The 14,039-nt window shown below is 34.4% G+C and overlaps 1 protein-coding gene across 1 annotated transcript in view; it reads right to left on the bottom strand.

The window, feature by feature from the left end:
- Positions 1 to 13,961: 13,961 nt before the first annotated feature.
- LOC109103875 (eukaryotic translation initiation factor 1b-like) overlaps positions 13,962 to 14,039 on the bottom strand; it is a 1,615-nt gene continuing 1,537 nt past the window's right edge. The window contains exon 4 of the mRNA XM_042714611.1: positions 13,962 to 14,039. This exon is cut by the window's right edge and continues 266 nt beyond it. The gene's annotated coding sequence lies outside the window, so the exon portion shown is untranslated.

The raw sequence follows: 14,039 nt of genomic DNA on the forward strand, positions 1-14,039 counted from the left end.
CTGGGTGTTTTCTCACTCGCTTTGTGTTGGGAATTTTTGGGTACGAATCTGTTTTACATTCAACCTGACCATCAATGGTCACCAAGTCATTTGAATTTCATCTAAAGCTGATTTTCAGCTAGTTGGCAGAGAGCGTGACATCAAGAGGCCCTAGAGCTCATCAATCTAGTTGGTCGTTAATGTGAATTTCAAAACCTAATATTAAAAATGTATGAACTATTCCCATTTGGACAAATTACATGAAGTTTGTCTGAAGTCGATGTTGGCTAATCACAAGCACATTTAGCAGCCATTAAAACCGAATGTTGGACAGTAAAGTCATTTGTATTCCGTGTTAAATCTAGACTAAAGGAAAGTTAATGACTATTTCGGATAAATGTCTTTGACTGGACCCTCAGTGCACATTTTGGCACAAAGATCAATTGAGAATCTCATTTTGTATGGATCAGAATGCTTTAGTGGTTTCTGAGAAACATGGCTGACCTAAAAATCCTAGGTTGAACATGTCAGTGGTCATCTCAGCTGCTTGTGTATGAATCTGTCCAAAACAATTTTCTGTAGCTTACTTTATTCTGAGAATTAACAGAAAAGCTGTTGGTTTTCAAGGCTGAAAACAGATGCTGTTAAAACATACTACTTAGTTTGTAAACCAACTGTTCTATAACATTAAGGTGAATATAAATCCAGATATTTTTACACTGAACTGCAGATTCCCCACTTACATTTGGAGACCATTTCAGTCTTATTTCAATTCTTGTTTCAAAAACTAAAAAATGTGTTGTGATGAAAATATCCTTTATCAAATGTAAAAAGAGAAAAAACATAGGTGATTGAGAAAAAGAATGCACATGCATGTGTGTGTGTGTGTGTGTGTGTGTGTGTGTGTGTGTGTGTGTGTGTGTGTGTGTGTGTGTGTGTGTGTGTGTGCTGTATGTGTGATTGTGTGTGTCTTTGTAAAATGGCACAGACACAGACACAAAGACCAAATGGTCTCTTGGCACCAGATTCAGTGCCATAAATTATCACCGCAGTTAATGGTGAAGAAGATTTCAGGCGAAATTCTCTCCCTTTTTGTTCCCACAAAGGCAACAGTGTGGTCCCACTTCTAGATACTGACCAAATTAAACCCCAAAAATACTCACAGGTTTTCATTCTTGCAGTAGAATTTTGCAAACATTTCATACTAGTTCTAAATTGAATGGTCAAGGTTTTTGATTTGTTCAATTTAAATCGCAATACTCTGTGATCTCATATGTCACGAAGCTTATTGCTTAATTGTTACTAGTGGACTACAAGATTCCATTGGACACTAACATCATGGCAAGGTAGGCTTTATGTTTTGTTCTCCTATAAAATGAACTACTGTCTGTAATACATGTTTTAGAATGTGTTTTACAAGAGTTTTAATATGTTATATGCAATATTATGTAAGCAATAGCTAAGGAACTGGAGGCCATGACAATATTCTTAGGAGCTAGGTAAAAAAAAAAAATATATACTTTCATTGGCTGTGTAAAAATGTATTGTACTAATATTTTACCTCAGTTTCTAAATAAGTTCTCCATCTGTACTGAATGTAATGCAACAAAAAATAACTGGGCAAAAACATATTTCTATTAAGTTCAAGCGAACTGCATGCAAAAACAAACAAACAAACAAACAAACATAAAACCGACCAGTAGTATGGTTCCTGAATAAATTACAAAAACGTGCAGTGTGATCAGTGTACATTGAATCATGAACAAATGATTCATATGGGCCCGGGTCGTTTTGTGAATCATCAAACACATAACTGGAACGAAAGATTGTTATGAGCTGGTTTATTTCAGTGAATCAAAATCACACACCGCGACCAGTATAGTTTGACTCACGAACAAATGATTCATATGAGCTGGTTCTTGAATTGAATAGTTTAAAAAATGAGTTACCTGTGTATTTCATTCAGAAACACTGCCATGTATAATGTACTGCATTAGCAGAGTATATTTTAATTTGTGTGTGTGTGTGTGTGTGTGTGTGTGTGTGTGTGTGTGTGTGTGTGTGTGTGTGTGTGTGTGTGTGTGTGCGAAAATGGACACTGTAACTGAAATATACTCATACTGTTGTAATAAATGTTCTATAATATGAAAACTACAGATCATATGCAGTTTTGGCAAGTTACAAATTTAAACATCAAAGATATCGGTGTTAGGTACAGATATTAAAATATATCTTTTAAACAGAATTTTATATTTATATGTTCTGTAAATTCACTTTGGTCAGGTAAGATGACAAATATTTAATATTCTGGTCGCTCGCAGCTTCAAACAGCATGACCCAAAGGACACTTTGATCAACTCAAACAAACTAAGCAAAAGTTTTACTCAAAACAGAGCAATATGATATATTGTCATCACAATAGAAATGCCTTTTTTTTCAAGCCTGTGTGATTCATGTCTTCCACTGCCAAAGCATCATGAATCAAGTGCACATTTCTCTTTGCCTTATTGTGCCATTTCGAGCCAGCGATATGAAAACACCTTCGCCTCAGCATAATGAAGTGAAGCATAGCTTTAAGCAAGTGCTTTCATTTCTGTTTTAACAAAACATTTTCAGATTCCATCAAAGTGGCAAAAAAAATATGGTGAGCCATAAACAGGCAGGCAGGTGTTGATGATGCAAATGAATCAGATGACAGATGGTTAGCGACTCCATCACTCACTGTGTGGATAATGGATAGAGGTAATCAAATCCCTCTGTGAATCTGGGACTTTCTTCAGAACTTTCTCCATCTATATCGCCATCAAACACTTCCTGAGCTGTGCAGCTCCACTGGTGGGAGGAATCAGCATGGTGTACAATTTTGCCAGAAATGTTCGTTCCATCATTGCCTTCAGGTGTCAACCTTTTTGACAAGTCACAGACATGATAATGAGGGTAAAGCACCTTAAGCACACATGTCTGAATATCTTTCAAAAACATGCAAAACACAATCACAGATATAAATATAAACCTTGAGACAGATCTATCAATTCAAACATCTCTAAACAACAAGGTTCAGACACAGAATAAGCAGAAACATCTAATAGAACATCTAGTCTTTTATAATATAAAAGCTGAACAAATAGCTGATGTTTGTAGAGAAAATCCCTTGTTTATCTTTTACGAGTGTTCATTCAAAATGATTTTTTAGGAGAGTTTTTGCACAAACCTGCAAGATGTTTTTAAAATCGCTAATGTGCAAATGATCCACAATTACAAACCCCCTTTGACTGTCTCCTCACATTTCATGAAACTTAATAAAAATGTCACAAACCGCTAAAAGTGACGTGCATTAACACAAGACTCATCTCCCTGTTTTTGATCCCCTACTCTATAAATCTGATGAATGAATCTTTAGGGAAATGCTGCTGTTTGAAACATAGCCCTCTAGAATATGTCGAGCATATGTTACTTTCAGTTGAAACCATTGTAAGATTGGTGATCAGGTTAGGCCTTTGGGTGATTTCTCTGTTTCCGAACAATTCTAATGAACCTGTCAAACATGTCTGCGAATTGCTGTCACTTCCTAATTGTTCCATATGCAAAGAAACACACCCTCTTAAATTTAAAATGACAAAAGATAATGAAATAAAACAATAAAACTTATTTTTTTTCTCCAATCTGAACATTTGTTTGAAGCATTTTCCAGCAATTTTATATAAAAACTGTCATCTACACCCATGAATTCATAAATCAATATTGTTGTATGCTCAACACATGCACACTTAAAGGAATAGTCCCAAAAAATGAAAATTCTCTCATTATTTAATCACCCTAATGTTGTATAAAATCCATATGCTGTTATTTTTTTATTTGGAATACACAAAAAGATGCAGTTCATCACGCAGCTTTTTAAAGTTGACCAAAAATGACAAATTACAAAAAATATCATAAAACAACATAAATGTAGTACATATAAGATGTGCTCTAATTATATGCTTCTGCATGCGCATATTTTAGGTTAAGAAAATCCTCTTTTCTTGCATTTCCACAGACAAAAATCCTTCCTGTAGCTCGATCAGAATAGGCACTAACAACAACGTCACGGGTTTGATTCCCAAGGAATGCATTTATGGCTGTGAATGTAATGTAACGTTGTTTTTTTTTGATGCATTTCTCAAATGTCTAAATATAAAATAACATCACACAGGTTTATAGTGACATCAAGGTGATTGAATAATAAAAAATACCCAAATAATCACACAGAAAACACAGCCGACAAATTGGAATTTTTAGTGTTTTCTGCAACTTTAGATGAAATGCTTCAAATGGAGCCGTGGCCTTGTGGTTAGTGTATGTGATCTGATACTCATTTTGAATCTGACTTGCAACACTTTCTTTTGCTGAATTTCTGTTCTCAACCTTTCCCTCCATTTTTTCCCCATTGCCTTTTTTTCGTATTTACATTCCTATAGCTGAAAAGCATGAAAAAGCACAGAAAAGCATGGCCCTAGCAAAACCAAGGTCATGGGTTCAATTCCCAGGCAATGCATGAACTGATAAATTGTAAATGTAAATTCATATAATATTGTGAATAAAAGTGGCAAAAGAAAAAAATAAAATGCTTGAATAATGCAGAAAAATGCAGATACAATTAAAGCACCGATGGCTGCTTGGATGAGTGTGTGTGTGTGTGTGTGTGTGTGTGTGTGTGTGTGTGTGTGTGTGTGTGTGTGTGTGTGTTTGAGGTGGGCTGGGTTGCGATGGTATCCTCGAGCCTTGTGCGGCAGTCTGTGCTGTTACACCTTGCTGCATGTTAAGATTGCCCTGCAGAGACAGCGGGTAGCACAGTCTGCCAGCCCCAGAGAACTGCGAGTCAGGGACGGCTGCCAACACAATGCCCAGGAGAGAGAGGATGGGGCCGAGGGCAGGAGACACACACACACACACACACACATATAGAGCCTTCCTCTGGAAGCTCATTACAGCAATACCTCAACACGATAGAGCAAACGTGGGCTGCGGTTCTGTGAAACCATACACCAGATGATCCTTCGTATGTGCATTCAGAAATGTGCCACTTCTTTTATTCTTCATTTTCATCTCTAAATAGCAGTAGATGGTAGAATGTAAATGAGATGGTTATTACGGCAACGTTCATCAAGCCGGGCTGGAGAGACTTCAATAGCTTGATGAATATGCATGCAAATTTGTTAATTAAGTTAATTATTCTGCTGAAAATTCATTTGTCTTCCAAGGACTTTTTTGCAATGATTTTAACATGTTTCTCTCATTAGTCATGCTCCATGCTATTTAAAAGCACTTTGGTCCACTTTTTAAAAGTTTGACGGTGTTGGAATGAGAATGGAAGATTAAAATAAGACAATGGAACAGAAAAAGTGAAAAAAGACCAAATGGGGAAAAATATACCTTGTTGGGGAAAAAGTAAATGTCAAAACAAACCAAAATCTCCATCATGGTGAATATTAGAAATTTTTTTATGTGCATGCATTTGTGTGTAAAAGAAACATAATGAGCATACTGAGCCATTTTAAGTTTTTTTTTTTTTTTTTTTTTTTTTTTTTAAGAATTACATTTGAATTTAACAAAACACTTAGCTTAATTCTGATTTGTAATTAAGTTTTTGAAACAATTGAGGTGAAATAATACATTATAAATACATTCTGAAAGCTGAACAGAACCAAATGCATTCATTACATTTGCTTAATGATATTTTAAGTTCTAATAGAATTGCTGTTCGAAATGAGAGCGGCTCATTAGAATCTAGAGGAAGTGGGATTATGTTGTTACATTAAGCCTGTTTGATCAAGACAAATGTTTGTTTAGTCAATTAGGATATTTACAGTAGCCTGTGCTCTGCCTCTTTGAGGTGATGTACTCATCAGGGAATTTGCATGAAAATACAAATGAGATCTAATTAAAATAATACATTTTGCATTTATATGCACTTTAAGACAAAAATCCATAGAAAAACGGAAAAGGTTCTGGAAAGGACCTTTCCTTTAACCCTAAAGCACAGTGCAATACAAATTCAAAATAAAACAGGTAAACACTTGTGAACAATTTAGATTTTTACAGACTTTTTTAGAGTGCGAGGCATAAAATGTTGGATAATGACGTTTTTGCTACCCTTTCCAAAGTCCAGAAAAAACTGAGAGATTTCCAATACATAATGTAATTTAAAAAATTAAGTGATTTAAATAAGTGCTTTTCTGACCATCTTTCCCTCACTATACAGGTTATTGTATTAACAACAAGCTAAATGTTGCCTTTTCAGATCAATAAAAAAAAAAAAAAAATCATGACTCTACCTTAGCCACACCCACTTCGCACAATAATGACTTCCTGCCCTGCCCCCTCATTAAAAATGTCCTCCATTTTACTGTAAAATTCTTTCTGACTTATTTATGCCGGGCGTTTTCAAACATTATGAACCAAGCAATTACAATTTACAATTTACAATTACAGTTTCAATACTTCTTTTTACTTTGAATGAAATGTTTGCAAGTTGGGATTCATCTTAGAAGTGATTGGTTGGTTCAAATCTAGAAAATGTTTTGTTAATTCTTAGATTTTATTGTTTATTATAATCTCTATTAAATATTTTGTTTGTGACTATAGTGAATGGAAAATATACTTAGGAACCCTTGATGAAAATTCTCTTGCCGTGGTATTTCAACAAAACTGTTGTCCACAATTTTTCTCAGTTTTCTCAATTAGAAAATGATAATCTATACTTATCTATATTAGTGTTTACCCTACTAATACTTCACACAAGCTTGCACAAACAATTAACAAATGTATTTAAATCTGATACCGCATAAGATCATTTGGGTTTAAGGGATATTGCCATACAATTTTAATATTCTAACAGAAAAAGCACCATATATCTAGATTTAAAATGCTTTTAAATGCTAATGCTAATAAAATGCTTTTATTAATAATGTTTTTGTTAAACAAGTTTTCTTAAAGAAATATTAAACATAACACAATAACAAAGCTTGCCTAACCACAAACATTGCTGATATTGAAGTTCTAGAAATTTGAATGTAAAGCTTGTATGTCCTCTATCAAAGGCAGGCAGCTGGTATTCAGTCCTGCCTGTATCTGTCTGCGTGTTACGAGCCTGTCTGACTGTGTGTGTGTGTGTGTGTGTGTGTGTGTGTGTGTGTGTATCTGTCAAGTTGTCTGTCTGTGTGCGACAGGAGGCTGTAAATCACTTGAAATCTCTCAGAAATGCAGCAAGCAGCTAGGCTTCTCTGTAGGGGGTCGTCATCTTCTCCTGTCTCAAAACACGCTCTCATACTGCAACAGACCGGCCCGACACATACTGCAGCAACTGGCCAAAAACAAGTAGAGACACATGCACATTCCTCATGTATGGAGCATGTCGAGGATGCACAGATTGTGGAAGCACATGAAAGCTTACAGTTCACACATACCCGTTGCATAACATGAAAACTTGACATTGATGGACAGATTTTGTGTTGTAAGGTCCTTAAATTTGGTTTTTCATACACTTACATTTTTAATAAGCTCTTTTTCAAAATCTAGTGAGGCAATTGCTGCCTGCTGTGTTAGAATGTTGCTAAGCTAACAAAGACATCTTTAATAGAGTGCTGAAGGGATGTTGTATTTTTGTAGGCCAAAACCCAAAAATTAGTTTTAGCTCTTTTGGTTCCAGTGTCAATGGCCCTTTTGTGTGTGTGTGTGTGTGTGTGTGTGTGTGTGTGTGTGTGTGTGTGTGTGTGTGTGTGTGTGTGTGTGTGTGTTTAAAGAATTTACTTGTCTTGAAAAAAGGCAGTTGCTAACAAGTGGCTAAATTCTATCAGGGACAATAAAGGGATAATTCAGCCAAAAATTTAAATTCTGTCATTAATTACTCACCTTCATGTCATTTCAAACCTGTAAGAACACAACATCTTCATAACACTAATTAAATAACAGAAGAACAGAACAGCATATGCAATTTACGTTCAGTGGATACTCTCCAAATAGGATGCTAGGGTAACAAGGGAGAAGATGAATTGTTTAATAAAGTTGTTTTGTTTTGTTTTGTTTTGTTTCTCTTTTGCGCACAAAAAGTATTCTCTTAGCTTTGTAAAATTATGGTTGAACCCCTGATGTCACATGGATTATATTACCAATCTCCTTGCTACATTTCTGGACCTTGATCATGGTAGTACCCTTGCTGTCTATGGGAGGGTCAGAAAGCTATACATCAAAAATATCTTAATTTGTGTTCTGAAGATGAACGGAGGTCTTAAGGGTTAGGAACAACATGAGGGTTAGTAATTAATGACAGAATTTTAATTTTTGGGTGAACTATCCATTTAAGATATTCTTGATGAAATCCGAGAGCGTTCTGACCCTGCATAGACAGCAACAGAACTACCACGTTCAAGGCCCAGAAAGGTAGTGAGGTAGTGTTAAAATATTCTGTGTGACATCAGTGATTCAACCATAATTTTATGAAGCTACGAGAATACTTTTTGTGTACTAAGAAAACAAAAATAACAACTTTATTCAACAATTCTTCTCTTCTGTGTCAGTCTCTGCCTCCATTCATGAGAGTATCAAGAAGGACTGGTATTGTTGTTAGTATTGTTTAGATTCTATTTAAGCTTTTATTATTATTTTCAATTAATTTATATGTATATATATAGTTTCCACTTTAAATTTAAAGTTTTAATAATTTTGTCATGTTTTTTTTTAAGTTTTATATATATATATAGTCGAATATATATATATATATATATATTTATTTATATATATATATATATATATATATATATATATATATATTATATATATATATATATATATATATATATATATATATATATGAACTAGTCAAAAAAAATTAAGTTTACATTTAAAAATAAACTTTAACTAAAATAAAATTTCTAAAATTAAATATATTTTATTTCAAGTAGGGTTTTAGTTTTAGTTAACTATAAAAACTCTGTTTTTGAATAGACTTAACCTCGAAAGACACATGCAATTCTGCCTTAAATTTTGGCTAGAATATCTTTTGCATTCTGCCTACTGTTTCAAACAGCCTTCATGTCAGAACCAAGCCTGTGACGCCTAGAGCTGTCCAGGTAGGAAACTCATTAGCTTTTGGAACGTTGCTATTGTTTACTATGAGGCCCAGAGCATTCCTTTCATCCCCAGTTCAATCTATGCAGTCAAAGCAGTTTAATACTCTCTGGCTGACTTTATGAAGCTTATCTCCATGAACAAAACACCTGAGGTGTCCATGATGACCCGCAAACCCCCGAGGAACCAGCATAAAAATTCCACAAATTGTACGATCAAGTTTGTTGTGTCTCACCAATTAACCCTGCACATATCTGAGCACGTTAAAAAAGTGTAAGTGTGAACTTTTTTTGCGTGCATATGGTAAACAGCCATTCTCAATGACTCCCTTCTCATCTCTAAAAATGGATCACTCAGAAAAACATATTGTAGCGACGCCAGACCGTCCGTTTCCCTGGCAGCTGCCGACACCGTCAGCACGAGCCAATGAAAACACATAGTCCCCTGTTCCCTATTTTAATTGGGATATTTTAGTGCTATTAGCAGCAAAGGCTCCACACCTCCTTCCCAAAACATTACAAATGCAGACCGCACCCGTCATGGTCACTGAATCATGTACAATCTAGAAACTCAGGTGTCTCTGAAAGCAAGCGGCGGATGTGTCTGGAAACCTGCTCCGTTGATGAAGGTTGAGCTAAGACTAGAACAGAAGAACTGGATGAATGCCATCATTTTGAGGAGCTGCTGTTTTGAGGTTGAGTGTGTAGAGTGAAAAGAGGGGGGTGTTCGGGCTCTAAGGGACTGACACCATATGTTATGTCAGCATTCATTACACTTTTATAGAGGCCTACAGTGCTTTGCTTTCAACGGAATATGTTATCTGTGTATAGGATGCGCTGCCTAAAGATGTGCGCAGAAAACAGTTTTAATATTTGATTTTTAATCCATCAAAAGTGATAAATTGGCAAGGTAGGTGTACACCGATATCAATTATATATCGCCATCTGCTGGTTTCAAAAGTACTGACATATAGATTAATTTGTACAGACAGTGTTCTCACAAAGAGACACATGGAGATCATGGGGAAAACAATGGAACTTTTCTCCTCTGAGCATTTCTTTCTTCCTTTCTCAAAGGAATAAGGAATGATAGATCTAAATAAAGAGTGCACACAGATAGTGGTAGTAAGGCAATTGGCTAAATTTATTTTTTGCACATAGGAGATATAACTATAAAGACTCAAAAGTTTAATTGAACCAGCAGTTTTATATGTTAGCTTTAAACAACCAATACTTATAAATTAGAATAATATTTGTCAATTTTGTCATCCAAACAAAAATGACAATATCATCATATATTTAGTAGTTTCTCGATGAACAAGTGAAAGTAAATCAAGAATAGTCTGCATAATTAACGTAGATTTCAACTGAAAAGTTGAAGTATATGTTCTCAAGGCCAGTTTTATTTTAGTATAGTTTTTATTAATATTATGAATTAGCTTTTATTTTTTATATGTTTAGTTTGCAGTCATTTTATGTGTCATTTTTATTCATTTTTGTTCTTTTAAATATTACTATTCCGGTTTTTAATATTTATTTCATTTTTAGTTTTTGTTTATTTCAATTTATTAATTTTAGTGCTTCTACTTAAACTTTATTCAGTTAGTTGCCAATGCAACATTTCAAATTTTTCGCTTATTTAAATTTATTTTCATGTAATATTTATAGATATTTTTTATTTATATATTTTCATTTCAGCTTTAGTTCAATTAACAAGAATGTTTTTAATAGATTCAACAATAATAACCATGCTTTAGACAAAGGGCATTTTTAATATATATCAGGTTGGGGCAGGTTGTCACATTGATTTTGAGACAATTAAAAAAAAAAAAAACATTTAATGTGCTTTTAATCAATTTGTTAATAGCAATTCCTGTGATTTGCTCATTAATTGTTTGGTTTACTTATTTCAGTGTTTATATTAAAATTCTATAAAAATACATTAAACAGCACATAATATGTTTGAAATGCTGATTTTTAGTATTTTTGTTCTATTTCTGTTGTCAGAATGATGCTGTTTGTAATTTATTTTGCTTTTTGATCTTCATTTCAGATTTCATTTCCTTCACTGATGAATTCAATCAATTCATTTTCCACATCTCAAAGGTAAATATAAACTAGTTCTTTTCAGTCCAGTTAACCTGCTGAAAAACAACAAGCTGGTTTTACAGGGGTTTTGGACCGTCTTTAGCAGGTGAAGATGTCAGACCAGCTTCCTCACCAGCTAAATCCACTTAACACTGTAAGACTGATTTAGACTAAGACCAGCAAATCATCTTTTCTTCAGGGTACTATTTATTTATCTATTTGTTTGTTTATTTATTTATTGCATTGGCCAACAACATGATGAATTTCTCTGTTTCAGTATGTGCAAGGTGGACGGAGAAGCTGTTGCGTGCATTTACGTCTCGGCCTGTTGGTCAGACATGACAACGGTACTCAAATAAAGCTGGAGGTAAGGGTCAATGTCACTAGTGTTATTTATAACCAATATCAGTCCGCAGTGAAACGGCATCTGAAGCTGAATCACTGCTTATAGAGACATGAGCGGAGAAGGGTGAATGCTCGGGAATGCAATACCTCACAAAAACAATAACAGCTGGCTGGCCTCTGGCTAAACACAAACAAAAATAATGGAATCTGCTGACTGCCAGACGGGCATTTAACAATTTTGTCCAATATCAAGCTCTCATGTGGAATTAATACATATGCATGCATAACCATTCCTTTCCTTTTTCATATTTAAACACACAATAAGAGCATAATACTCAGTGAGCTGTAAAATGGATTTTAAGCTTCTTAAAAAGTGATAGAGATCAATTGTTCAGATATAAATGGACTGATTGTTAAAATGAGAGGGGGGACAGAAAACAAAAGCATTAAGAGCAGGAAGAGTGTGCTGATGAATCGGAGACATCCATCATTAACTCTGTGTGTTTGTCTGGTGGAGGTAATGGAGTGGAGCGGAAAGGACGGTGGACAGCCCCAGGCATCCGCACGTGCTCCGTCTGTTTCCGTCTTATTCAGACACCAGCCACTAAACTGCTGAGGCCAAAACCAAAACTCAACAATTCACTCCTTTGAACAGTCTTTGGTTTTTACAAGCTGGACTCCGGGGAATTAAAAAAAAAAAAAAAAAAACAGACCCTGCATTGCTCATGTCACGAATCATTATTTGAGTCGAATGAATCGTTCGAACCGGTTCACAAAAACAGCTATAGCTCACTAATCAGCCCGAGTGGTTCTTCAGTCAACAATTTACTGGTAGTGTTTCTGAGGTGTATTAATGTATTTTTGAATGTTCTCAGTCACTTTCATCCATAAAATGACTCAAAAACCTTTCTTGTATACTTACAAATTGTAATCTGTTACTGATTACACATTATATGATGAAAACTGTAATTAGTAACATAATCTTGTTTTTAGATTACTTATTTTTTTTCATCTTTTGTTTTAGACTTACCACTGTATGTACCATATTGATATATATAAAAAAAAAGCACATTAAACCAGGGTTTACCAAACTGGGCCTAATGATAGATCTACAGTGAGTTTGAGAGTTGATAAAAAGCCAGTCATTAATTAAACACTAAAAATTTTAATATTTAATTTGTTAACCTGCATGTCAATGTGACCATTAAGTGAGTTTGAACTGTAAACATGCAATTGAATTATGCAGTTAAATTATTGAAATATTAATATTTCATGTCAAAGTGGTTTTGGCTGACAAAAATGTTTATGAATCCATTTAAAAGAAGAATTTGTGAGAATAAATTATGAATGATTTACTGACATTGTGTGAATAATATGTAATTACGTAATCCATAAAAAGTAACTGTAATCTGATTGTGAACATTATACAATGTTACTCTAATGACGAGCATTTGATTTTTGGAATCTAATTATCTAATTATAAAGATTACATGTAATCAAGTTCCTTCCCAGCTCTGCTGATGATCACATACAAAATGGTGCAGTGACATTATTGAAACATTCTAAATAATTTTGTTTTATATTTTTATTAAGGCTTATTCCCGCTGTTTTTATAGCTTGATAAAAGTCACGTACAGCTGACAAAAAGGTGGAAAAATGTTTGATGAATGATTTACAACGCTCTGGTTGATGAACGTATTTTTGGTGAAAGCATTCAAAATATTTGGGTCACTGGGTTGAAACTAAATTCCCAACACATACACTTGAGTTGTATGTTTGAATTATTAAAAGGACCTTTTGTTCTCCCGAATTACAAAATTAAAATTAAATGGTTTAATCATTGCAAATAGAGTCCCAAGTAATTCCTTTTCACACATTCAACTTCAGACTGTCATGCAGTGGTAAAAAGTGTTTGAAATGCCCACAGCTTGCCATTCCATGCCCTTTAAAGAGGATTACGCTCATGTTTGTGCCTGGCAGGACAGCCAGGACACTGCAGACTTAGGCCACAGCTGAAAGGATTTTCAGCCCTGATAATGAGCCAAACTACAAGAGAGTGAACAAAAGCAGTTTACCAACCAGAAACAGTCAATATTATAAACTTCCTCAGAAAAATGCACCACAATGTAAATTCGTACATCTATACAACGTAATTTCCTTCTTAAACCTCTAGCCCTATTCTAAATTTCCATTAGAATCTCATTTGAATTGTTCATTTTTATTGCAATACTGAAGATATAGTCATAGTACTTTAACTTCATACCAACTATATGGAAGGAATATACACAGACCCATTTCATTAATTTGTGCAATCCAGATTTAAATAAGCAGTGTGTTCTGACAATCCTGAAAGTTACGTCTTAAAATACTTAATGCTACAATAAACATTAATATCCCATTCAAGTAGCTAATTTTATTAGGGAAGAGAAGACAGATAGTCACAAATCTGCAAAGTCACATAACTTTATTGTCCTTGATAAAAAGATATCGTGCAATTGAGTATCGATCATAAAATGTTCACAA

The sequence above is a fragment of the Cyprinus carpio genome, chromosome A24 (assembly GCF_018340385.1).
Source record: "Cyprinus carpio isolate SPL01 chromosome A24, ASM1834038v1, whole genome shotgun sequence".
In the NCBI taxonomy this organism is placed as follows: Eukaryota; Metazoa; Chordata; class Actinopteri; order Cypriniformes; family Cyprinidae; genus Cyprinus; species Cyprinus carpio.